Source organism: Echinops telfairi, unplaced genomic scaffold, assembly GCF_000313985.2.
Source record: "Echinops telfairi isolate 266 unplaced genomic scaffold, ASM31398v2 ScPeMD7_7469;HRSCAF=8507_1, whole genome shotgun sequence".
Lineage (NCBI taxonomy): Eukaryota > Metazoa > Chordata > Mammalia > Afrosoricida > Tenrecidae > Echinops > Echinops telfairi.
This window is the reverse complement of record NW_022111373.1, coordinates 25,072,303-25,085,207: the sequence shown is the minus strand read 5'-3', so window position 1 is coordinate 25,085,207 and position 12,905 is coordinate 25,072,303.

The window sequence follows — 12,905 nt, the reverse complement described above, 5'->3', positions numbered from 1 at the left end:
TGTTAAAATTTGAGGTGTTCACCTCAAAGTTAGCAGTTTGAAAGCACTAGTTAGTCCATAGGAGAAATATGAGGCTTTGTGCTCCTTTAAATTTTAAAAGCTTGGAAACCCACAGGGGCCACTATCAATTTAAAGGCAATATGACAATAAATACTATTTATATTCAAATTTAAACTTTCATGCTAGATCAACTGCATGAGTTTCACATTAAAATATTGTCTACCACTTGAACTAGCTTCATCAGTATAAAACTCACTTTTCAGAATAATAAATTGCTCATCTGTGTTTACCAAACAACTATTTCCTCTGCAATGTTTGATTCAAAATTCGTGTCTTACTATGTCTCCCAGCCCTACTCTGTAATATCTCAAAATTGGTCTATCCTGTAAGCAGGCCCTCATTTAAATGGTCAGGTTAAAGCAACCTCCCCCAATTTTATATACATCATGCCCTGGACATCTTTCTTCTGTGTTGCTAGTTTATGGATTTGCCTACTTTACTTCAGATAGATAGATGGTAGATAGATAGATAAACCAAACTTACTGCCATTGATTCAATACCAACTCACAGTCCCCTTATAGGACACGGTAGAATTTTCCCTACAAATTTCTGAGACTATAGCTCTTTTTTTTAATAATCATTTTATTGTGGTGAGGGGGATTCTTACAAATCTTATAAAAATCTACCATTCAATTGTATTAAGCACACTTGTATATATGTTGCCATCATCATTTCAAAACCTTTTGAGAATACCCCACCTGAATTTAGAGACCATCTCTCAAGAATAGATTTGATACCTTCAACATGGATGACCAAAGACATCATACATGACAAAAGCAAAACATCATTTGAAAGAGAGGGACAAAATGGATTTCAATGGAGATTGGAACTTGCTGAGATGCTTCCACTGCCACTGGATCCACAAGATTTTGACACACTGTGATCTTCCTGTATTTGGCATCATTGCATGTGTTTTGTGAGTCTGAAGAGGAGTTTATAGATTAGTATCAGACATATGGACTAATATTGGACTTATGGACTTGATCTGGACTGGGCTGGCATGTTTTCTTAATGTACAATTACTCTTGTATACAAAGTTCTCTCATATACATATGAGTGTCTAGGAATTTGTTTCTCTAGTCAACCCGGACTAGCACAATTACTGAGTGCAAAGAAGACTTTAAGCACTTGCTGATGAAATTAAAGACTGTAGTCTTTAATATACTCTGATATTCAACATCATAAGTAAAATGGAGGATCATTGAAACAGATCTTACTTAGATGGTGTAGTGATTACAGGTTGGTCTGTGGTTCAAAGTTACAAGCCTTTCTTTGAGAGAAAGACTGGGGTTTCTACTTCCATCAAAAGTTATAGGAAATCCACACGGTCAGTTCTACCCTGCTACTTATGGTTCCTATAAGTCAGCAGCTGCTCAATGCTAAGAAAACAAAAACCCTTACCTAGATGTGTCTTTGATGGAGATTACTGTACTAGGGGTCCCATGGTCATGAGCCATTCCATAACTGCTTTGATGAAGCCTCTGGACCAATATTATAAGTTCTTCTGTGCTCAGTGTTTACTTATTGAGTTGCTAACTTCAAAATCAGCAGATCAAAACCACCAGCCACCGTTAGGGAGGCAGAGGAGTCTTCCTACTTCTGAAAATGAGATGCAGTATCAGAAACCTTCATTGTAGGGCTGACATGAGTCAGAATTGACTTGGTGGCATTAAGTGAGTCTGTCATACACACTGTCAGTGCCCCAGTCATGGCGTTGATCTCATCAAGGTAGCTCACCGCTAACTATGTTACACTGATCTGCTGCCAACCTCGTTCATGTGACAGTTGAGCTCACAGGTGCTTTTTAAAGCTATGCATCTTAGAACACCCTTGGACATCTCTATGAACTCATGCTAATGGCCTCCCTTTTCTGGATAATAAGTCTCTGTCATTGTCTTGCCCTCATTCCATTTAAGAATTAATCGATTTTCTTCTTACCAATAAACAAAAGCAAACAAAAGTCCTTTCAATTGGGCAGAGACATCATGATAAGTGGAAAAAAGAATGAAGATGTCAAGTATTTAATTTTATATGGATCCACAATCAACACTCCTGGAAGCAGTAGTAAGGCCATCAAATGACATATATTATTGAGCATATCTTCTCCACAAGACATCTTCAAGGTGTTAAAAGGTAAATATGCACTTTTGAGGATTAGGGTGTTCCTCACCCAAAGTATGGTTTTATAAAGCATGATAATGCTTCAGGAGAAAGTTGGACCATAAACACAGAAGAATAGTGAAGAAGAGATGTATTTGAATTATGATACTGGGAGAAAATGTCAAAATTTTTTATCTTCTTCCAAAAGACCAAATATAAAATAGATTGTGAATGAAGTACAAACAGGATGCTATTTGGAAATGAAAATGGTGGCAGTCCATTGCACATGTCAGGAGAGATAAATCCCTGAAGAAGGGCCTCATACGTGGTATGCAGAGGACCAGTGAAAAAGAGGAAGCTCCTTGATGGACTGGGCTGGCACAGTGGTTACAAAAATGGGTTCAAACATAAACAGTTGTGAGGATATTACAGGATCAGGCAATGGTTTGATATATTGTGTACTGGATTCTTATGATTGGTAAAAGATTTAATGGCACCTAATAACAATTAAAAAATTATAAATGTAAAAATATATAAATTTCATTGCACGAAATTAATTTCTTGGCAAAGCGTAGCATTTTAGTTAAAAAGCAAATAAAAAGAAAAGTAAAAATATGTCTTTAAAATGGAAATATAAGATTGATATGAAATTTTGTCAACCCATCTACCTGTGGTGTACTCAAAAGATCATTCAGTTGCTGATTGTATATATCCTAAAATAAAAATCAGCTAACAATCTATCATTAAGAATATATACATAAGATATGATTATAAGCATTTGGTCATCACATTGATTTGGAAAGCAGAAACAGCACTAGACATACATGTCAGGCTGATTTTCAACCAAGATGAACAAGTGCAAAGTCATGATGAAGAAACTGTCTTTGGGATCTGAGCGAGGAACCTGTGGTTGTTGAGTAAAAGAAAACAAAGGAGAAAATGAATTCTAGGTAACCTGTCTATGACAAAAGTCACAAGACTGCCTTTGGAAGGAGAACATTTTAAGGTGATCTGCATTTTATAAAATGTTGTGAAGAATCAGCAGGACTGAAAAAAATCCCTGGGCCTGGGCTAGGAGAGCTTGCAATTTAGGGGTCATGAGCACGTGATTATCAAATGCTTCTAACCACGAGGGACCTGTGGACATGTTAAGATGCAAATGAAACCGAAACTCCCCAAATCCTGGAATCCTTGAGCTGCAGAACTGGCTATGTGACCCAGCTGTTTCCAGTGCTCCTGGACCCTCTCACCCTGCCTGCTGCACAACAATTTCCATTCCTGATGCTCATGCATGAAAAGATTAATATTGATACATTGCATTCAAACTTCACCGGGACAAAAGTTGAAAACTGTCAAGGAACCATAACTGTTGGGTGAGAGTCTTCTCCTTCACTCACACCAGTCATGCCCTTTTAAATGAAAATATCTGAGGGAACATTTTGGCAAGCACTGAAAGTTTCTTCTCACTTGCTTCAACAGTCTCAACTTCATGGTTGTGAGAGTCACCTTCAGTGTTTCACAGATCAACATTCCAACCTGAAATTAAGGGGCCTAACTTGAGTTAAATTAAATTACTTGCTTCTCTTTTACTATCAGATGGAACATTCCGTTTCACTTTCTTGCCTAACCACAATCTCTATCTCTGTCTGTCTATATCTATATATTGCATCTCGTTGGGTTCTTCTAGAGAAGAAAATCAATGACACTTTTATGTCATGTATACAGAAAGAGATGTATATCAATAAATGATATAGTTGTAGAAGTAGATAAGGACAGTTCAGTTCCAGTAGTCTACAATTCAAATGTAAGGTAAAAGCTGCTCACGGCTCCTGGGATCAGCAGCTGGCAAAACAGGAGAGCCGTGAACCAGTGAACCAGAATCAGGGTCCAGATGCTGTCGAAGGCAAAGGGCAGGAACACTCAACTCTGCTCTTGATCTCTTTCTTTTACTAAAGGCCACACACACAAGTAGGCATTCATCAGACTACTATATGATTGATAGGTTGAGCTCCATCCCTATCTTCACCCAGTAGTGTCAAGTTGACATAAACTATAACCACCATATATATGTTGTTAGGTGTCACTGAATCAGATCCTACCCATGGTGACTCTATGCACAACAGAATGAAATAAGGTCCTGCCCTGCATTATCTTCACAATTGTACCTATGCCTGCACTTATTGCTACAATCACTGTGTCAGTACACCTCCTTGAAGATCTTCTTTGTTCCTCGACTATACTTTGCACTGTGTTCTTTTCCAGTGTCTGGTTTCTCCTGACAACATGCGCAAAGCATGTATGATGAAGTCTCACTGTCCTTGTCTCTAAGGAACACTCTAGCTTTACTTCTTCCAAGACAGATTTGTCTGTCATTTTGGCATTCCGTGTACTTTCAATATGCTTTGCAATCACCACAACTCAAACACATCAATTCTTCTTCAGTCTTCCTTATTCAATGTCCACCTTTCACATGCCTATGAGGCAATTAAAAACATCATGGTTTGGGTTAGCTTAGTATTTAAAATAACATTCTTGATTTTCAGTACTGTAAAGAGGTCTTGTGCAACAGATTTACCCAATGCAAAGTGTTGTTTGATCTCTTGGCTGATGCTTCTATAAGCAATGGCTGTGGACCCACACAAGAAGAAGTCCTTGAAAACAAGAACAAATACCATTTATCATGGTATTACCTATTGGTCCAGTTGTGAAGATTTTTATGTTCTTTACATTGAATTGTAATCCATACTGAAGTCTTCAATCCTTGATCTTCACCAGCAAATCTTTCAATCCCTCCTCACTTTCAGCAAACAAGGTTGTGTCATCTACATATCGCAGATTTGTAAACCTTCCTCCAATCCTGATGCCTCATTCTTATTCATATAGTCCAATTTCTCTCATTATTTGTTCAGCACAGAGACTGAACTCCTATTTTGAGAAGAAATAACCCTGACATACAGTTTTCCTGATTCTGAACCATTGAGTGTTACGTTGTTCTCATCACGCAACATGTCTTGATCCATGTACAAGTTCCACATGAGCACAATGACGTGCTCTGCAGTTCCCATTCTTCTCAAGACTGTCTGTACTTTGTTGTGATCCACACTGTCAAATGCCTTGGCATAATGAACACACACACACACACACACACACGCACACACACATGTACACACGCACCACACATGTGCGCATGCTGCTTTCAGCTATGATCCATCTGGCATCAGGTACGATATCCCTTACTCCATGACGTCTTATGAATCTGGACTGAACCTTTGGCTGCAACCATTGTTGGGTGATCTTCAGCAAAATTTCACTTGCATGAGATATCAACGATATTGATATTGGATTGGAGCATTGTTTGGGGTCACCTTTCTTTGGAATGGGTAAAAATATGATACTCTTCTAGCCAGTTGACCAAGAAACTGCCTTCCAAATTTCCTGGGAAAAAGGAATGAGGGCTTCTCATATTTCATCAGCATTTTGAAACATTTCCATTGATATTATGTCAATTCCTGGAATCTTGTTTTTAGCTAATGCTTTCAGTGCATCTTAAATGGTTCCCTTCAGTGCCATTGGTTCTTGCTCATATGCTACCTCTTGAAACGGTGAAATGTGAAGTACTTATTTTTGGTATAGTGACTCTACATTCTTTCTATCTTCTTTTAATGCTTTGTGCATCATTAAATATTTTACCCATAGAATCGTTCAATCTTGCAACTGGAGGCTTGGTTTTTTAGGTCCTTTGAGTTTATTCTATGCTGAACACTTTCTTTATTTTCTGGTTTTCTAACTTTAGGGCAATATAATACTTCATTTTGTCTTCTTGAGTTGCCCTTTGCGATTTTCTGTTCAGCTCTTTCTGTTAGTTTCTTCTATTAGTTTTAGCTACTCTACATTTCAAAGCAAGTTTAGGGGTTTATTCTCACTTTGATTTTTTTCTTTCCCCTCTTTCTAATGACATTTTGCTTTCTTCATAAATGATGTTGTTAAAGTCTTACCACAGTTCATCAGATACTTTGTCATTAGTGTTCAATGCAGCAAATTATTTCTTGAAACATTCTGGAAATTCATACGGGATATCTTCCATCTAAGCTTACATATGAGCAAATGGTGAGCTCTTGCACAGTTCCCTCAATCAGTCCCTTATCTGTGTTTAGTTTCTGATATTCTCCATTATCTCTTTCTAAGATTTAGTTAAATTGATTTTTTGTGTATTGCCTCTGGATAAGTTGATTTGGATAGTTGCTGTTTGAGTTATTGAAAGGCATCTTCTACAAAAATTGTTGATTTTGCAAAACATATCTTTCAATATCCAGCTTCATTTTGATCTCCAAGACCATATTTCCAACTGGTCCTTTCCTCCTTGTTTCCAACTTTTGCCTTCCCTTCACTCATAATTGTCAATACCTCTTGATTGCATGGTTCATCAATTTCCATTGGAAGACATTGGTAGCATTCTTCAATTTCTTCACCACTAACTTTTGAGCATGGTGCATACATTTGAATAATACATGTATTGATTATATTTTTGAAGGAGGATAGATATTATCCTATCTGAGACAACATTGTGCTTTCAATAACAGTCTTGAAATACCCTTCATTTCAACAATGAATGCAATGCTGTTCTTCTTGCTCTTGTCATTCCTCGAAAAAACACGAGGTGATTTTCTGACTCAAAATGTCCAATACCAGTGCACATCTGCTCACTAACACCTTGGATAGCAATCTTTATGAATTTCATTTCAAATTTGATGACTTCCATTTTTCCTAGATTTGTTTTTCAGACATCCAAAATTCCAATAATTAGATTTTGCAGGTCTTTCTTATTTTGAGTTGTGCCCATAAGCAAATTAAATTTCTGAATGTTTCACTCCTATAAGCTTTACTCCATTGATGCCACCATGGTCAAATCCACTCCCAGAAATCAGCTCCTCCTTAGCCACTTTTCAAGTGCTGCCTGACCTGAGGGACCCATGCTGGGGCACTATCTCAATAATGTTCTTCTTTCATTCACTAACCTTCAGTATTTGACAATGATTGGATCCTATGCATAAGGTTTTCAGGTCCTACCTCTTTCAAAGAGGGTAGCCAATCCATTTCTCATATTCTGTTTTTTATCTGGCAGCTCAGCTGAAACCTGTTTACTTTATGAGACTCTGCTGGCATTTAAAATATCAGGGACATCGCTTCCAGCACTGCAGCAACATACACGCCACCATAGTACCGAAAACTGACAGACAGCAGGTGTCCTTCAGTAGAGACATCTTTGCACCGCTCCTCAGAAAGTTTAATTAAAAGGGTTTTACAAACATAACTTGAATATCCACGAACATTTTTTAAGGGAGCCCTGGTAAAGGAACATCTTGACTTCTTATTGAAAGGCCAGCAGCTTTTAGAACCACATCAGCAAAGGCCTTGTGGTCAGCTTATTAAAACTTCAGTCTTGAAAGTCTTAAGGCAAAGTTTTACTCTGTCATAAAACTTCACGATGCAATGCAATATACTTACATACTTTGGACATGTCAGGAGAGGCCAGTCCCTGGAGAAGGACATCACCTTGGTAAAGCGGAGAGTCAGTGAATAAAAGTAGGGCCCTCAGTGAGGTGGACTGACACAGTGGCTGCAGCAATGGCCTCAGGCACAGGTACAATTGTGAGGCTGGCACAGAACCTGGTAGTGTTTCGTCCTGTTGTGTGCATGGCATGGAACTGACTCAAAGGCAAATAACAACAAAAAGGAGTTATTATAACAAAGAAAAATGAACATTAAGTATTATTATTTTGTTTGCTTTCAAGACATTGTTTTGCTGTTGCTTTCAAAAAAATGTTTTTGTTTTTTTAGAATATTCTAAATCAGATCAATAAAAGTAATCTATAATACATATATGTCAGCTTAAGACCTTTCTGAGGTTATTTTTCGTTCAATCTGTCGTTGAACCTTCATAATTGAATTCATAACATCCATAATCAATTATTAAAAGTCTTCAACCTGGAAAAATGTACTTTTAATTTAACATACCATTCCCCCCACACCATGCATCATTTTTCTTTTGCATGATCTGGACAAGTTGCAAGTTTTTCCTGCCTTATCCTATGTTGAGTAGAGATCGTTGCTGCAATGTCAAGTAAGGGCTTGAAAAAAGACAGCTTTGAATATTATCAGGAACAGCTGCTCTGAGATAGAAAAAAAGAATACTCTTGACAACTAAAATGAATCGAGAAATTTATTACTTCTAAATATACTGGTAAGTGCACCACATACAAAATATTAGGTTACCTTTAATCTTGTTGACTTGTTGTTTTATATTGAGTTGCATGTGTGTTTGGGGAGTGAAAGATAGCAGATGTACTGAAAAAGCTATTAAAGTGAAAGTTAAAGGAGGGTATTCCCTAGAAAAATACATGGTTAAGTAAGACAATCAATTTTTGCATGCCAAGGTGGAGGTTTCAGATTCAGCCCTTTCACAGTGCTTCATGTTCACTGCCTCCCATTGTGCAACCTGTATGAAAACATTGATTTGGCCTATTTTTTACACCTATTGGTGTGTCTTCAGGGAAAGTTTTATTTATAATCAAAATAGTTTACATTTTCTATTCAATTCTATAGAATATTTCTCAAGCTAATCCAAAATGGATAAGCTTATCTACTGCTAAAATTGACTGGTCCTAGGGATTACTATGGATGACAGAGATCATGATCCAACAGGTTCTGTATCTTATCTATGTGAGATAAATATAGCTGAAATTACTATTATAGGGTAGATTTTTGCTTCAAAACAGAAATTCAATACCAGAAGACCCAAAGTGTCAGCGTTAGATAGTAGATGGAGGAAGAAGAGAAAGATAACACCAAACTCAATTCACATGAATCAATATATCATTAGTTCCTCTTACCAGAGCTGTCTCCATGCTCAAAATCTCTTTCATGAAAAGGTACCTCCTTTCAGAAACTTCAATATATCTCTTGGGATGAGCTCATAAAGTACACAAGGCACAGGTATTTGTCTTTGAGACAAGAGGAAAACAAAGACCTTATCCTTTTCAAACTGCACTGAGATGTTTCCTATGAAACTATGGTCTCGATTAATTATATCTCATATGATGTCTTCTAATGTTCTCTATAAATATTTTTGAATAAAGATAATTTTTACAAACTGAGAAAAGTCTGAAAATAATCACAAGGACAGATCACTCACGCACTAAATGTACCTGCGAAACCCACAAAGCCAAGCCCATTGCCATCATGTCAACCACGACTCATCGCAGCCCTCGAGAGCGGGAAGACCTGTCCCTGTGGGCTTCTCAGATTATCTTATTACAGGAGGAGAAAACCTCATCCCCCCCCACCCCAGCCCCCATGCTGCGGCTGGTGATCTTGAACTGCTGACCTTGAAGTCAGCAGCTGGATGAATTATCCCCTATGTCACCAGGCTTACTACATTGGAGACAAGTTCAAATATACATTCTAACCAGTTTTACTAAGTCTGAACTACAGTTAACAAATGTGCTCCTATAGCTTACTAACTCAAAACCCAAAACAAAATCAGTTGCCATTGAGTGTATTATAGCTCTTGGTGAGGCCTTCCATGCACAGTAGAATTACTTAGTTCAAAAGCTTTTCAAGCGTTTAACCTGATAGGTACGTAATGCAAAACCCCTTTTTCAAAGTAACGCTGAGTAAGTTTGAACTCTGGGTTAATATCAGATTTATGGTTACTAGAAAAATGTTTAATTACATTTGTGCATGTGCTGATTAGGGATTATGTCAACTAGACCTCCCTGGGTAAGGGTAGGGACAGAGCTCAGCTGATCAATTGTGCTACACTCAGAGCTTTCCATCAATGGGAGAGAGACCTAGCATAGTCCACTCCTCTTTGGCTCTTCACCTTGTGAAGAGGTGAATCTCGCCTTTTGTTCCTCAATTTTCTGTCAGAAGCTGTCCGCTGACTACCAACAGTGGATTCATTTAGGTGTATCGATCTCTGCATCCACCAGATGATGCCCTCTGCTGCTCCATACCCTTGCTGTTTATCAGTAAACAAGTGTAAAGAGAAACCTGAACTGAAACAGACTGGACTTACCTATCTCAACAACTGTGTACCAAACTTTTTGATAAAAATCTTTATATATATATATACATACATATACACAAAAGTATAAGTAGTTTTACTTATCGAGAGTGCCCAATTTCACACAGTGCCAACCTGGGATCACCCACATATCCTGTTACAGGATAAAAAGCAACCCCCATTAGGTTAGGCTGTGTTCTCTAGAGAAGCAAAACCAGCAGAGCTTGTTTATGTACGCACATAGAAAAAAATGTAGATCAAGCTACGCCTCACAGATGTGTTGTCTCTAGGGGCCGTCCAGCAGTTCTGACCCGATGTACAACAGAAGGTAACACTGACCAACCCAGGATCCATCCTGGCGATGGTTCCTAAGCTTGGGTCCATTGTTGCAGCCATTGTTTCCATCCATCTCTTTGAAGTGGATCCTTCATCTTCTTGGCTGCCCCTTTACCTTTCCAAGCATGACGTCCTTCTCTAGTGACTGAGCCCTCCTGACAATGTGTGGAAAGTATTTAAAATAGAGTCGCACCAACCTTTCCTCCAAGGAACACTCTGGTTGTACTCCTTCCGAGACAGATTGGTTTGCCTTTTGGGCAGTTTATGGTACTTGTGCTGTTCTTTGCTAACCGCACATTTCAAACACATGGATTCTTCTTACACATCCATGTGACTCCATTGAAAATACCAAGGCTTAGGTCAGGTAACCCTTAGTCTTTAAAGTAACGTCCTTGTTTTTCAATCATAAAGGGGTCTTATGCAGGAGATTTACCCAATTCAGTACAGTTTTTGACCTCTTTTAACTGCTGATTCCATGAATATGATTGTGGATCCCAGCAAAACAAAAACCTCGACAACTTCAACTCTTTCTCAATTTATCATGATGCTACCTATTGGTTCCGTTATGAGGATTTTGATTTTCTGTACATGGAATTTTAACCCATACTGAAGGTTGCAATCTTCAATCTTCATCAGATAGTACTTCAGTCTCTTACTTCTTTGGAGTATATGCCAAGTAGTGATATTGCTGGATTATATGGTACATATAAATCTTTTTATTAGGAGCTCATACAACTCTTATCACAATCCATACTACATATATCCCTTATGTCAAGCACATTTGTACATTTATTGCCATCATCATTCTCAAAACATTTTCTTTCTACTTGAGCCCTTGGTATCAGCTCCTAACTTTCCCCCTCCCTCCCTTCACTCCACCCTCACAAACCCTTGATAATTTACAAATTATTATTATTTTTTCATGTCTTACAATGTCTGACATCTCCCTTCATCCACGTTTCTGTTGTTCCTCCCCCAGAGATAGGGTTATATGTAGATCATTGTGATCAGTTCCCCCTTTCTACCTCACCTTCCTCTTTCCCTCCTGGTATGTTACTCTCACCACAGGTCCTGGATTCCCTGTGCTTCTAGCTCTTATCTGGACCAGTGTACATCCTCTGGTCTAGCTGGATTTGTAAGGTAGAATTGGAATCATGATAATAGGGTTGGGGGGTGAGGGAGCATTAAAGGACTAGAGGAAAGTTGTATGTTTCAATGTTACTATACTGTACCCTGACTGGCTTGCCTCCTCCCCACGACCTTTTTGTAGGGGATGTCCAATTGCCTACAGATAGGTTTTGGGTCTCCACTCCGCACTCCCCCCCATTAAATATGACATAATTTTTGGTTCTTTAATTCCTGATACTTGCTCCCATTGACACCTCGTGATCACACAGGATGGTGTGCTTCTTCTATGTAGGCTTTGTTGCTTCTTAGCTAGATGGTCACTTGTTTATCTTCAAGCTTTTAAGACCCCAGACACTATATCTTTTGATAGCCAGGCACCATCAGCTTTCTTCACCACATTTGCTTATGCACCCAATTTATCCTCAGCGATCATGTCAGGAAGGTGAGTATCATGGAATGTCAGTTTAATAAAACAAAGTGTTCTTGCATTGAGGGAGTACTTGAATAGAGACCCAGTATCTATCTGCTACCTTAATACTAAACCTATAAATATATGCACATAGCTATATTTCCCCATCATCACATATAAACATATTTACATATGGACATGCAGTAGTTAGACCTCTATAAATGCCCTTTGCCTCCTAGTTGTTTCCTCTATTTCCTTTTACTTTCCTCTTATCCCACTATCATGCTCAGCTTTAATTTGGGTTTCAGTAATCCGCGCAGTTACATTGCCCTTGATCAAGCCCTACCAGGCCTCATACACACTCCTTGCCATCGATTTTGGGTCACTTGTTGTTCCCATATCCCTGGGTTTGTTAACACCCACTTCCTTTCCCCACCTCTGTCTCTCCCATGTATGCCCCAGGGAACTGTCAGTCCCATTGTTTTCTCCTCCAGAATGTTTATCACACCTATCTTATCTAGATAGACCTGCAGAGATAATAATATGCACAAAAAACAAGACTGAGCAAAACAAAGCAAGAAAAGAAAAAAATGACTAAAAAAATGACCAAAAAAACTAAGGAAAATCTGTAAATAGTTCAGTGTCTGTTTGAGGAGTATTTTCCAGTCCAGTCTGATTGGGGTGCCATGCTTTGGCCCCAAAGTCTATTTTTGGTATTCCCTCAGGACTTCTTTGCTCTGCCCCCACCTGCCCCCCACTGTTCTGTTGCACATCTTAGTGTTTGTCTCGGTGTGATGAGGTCAGATG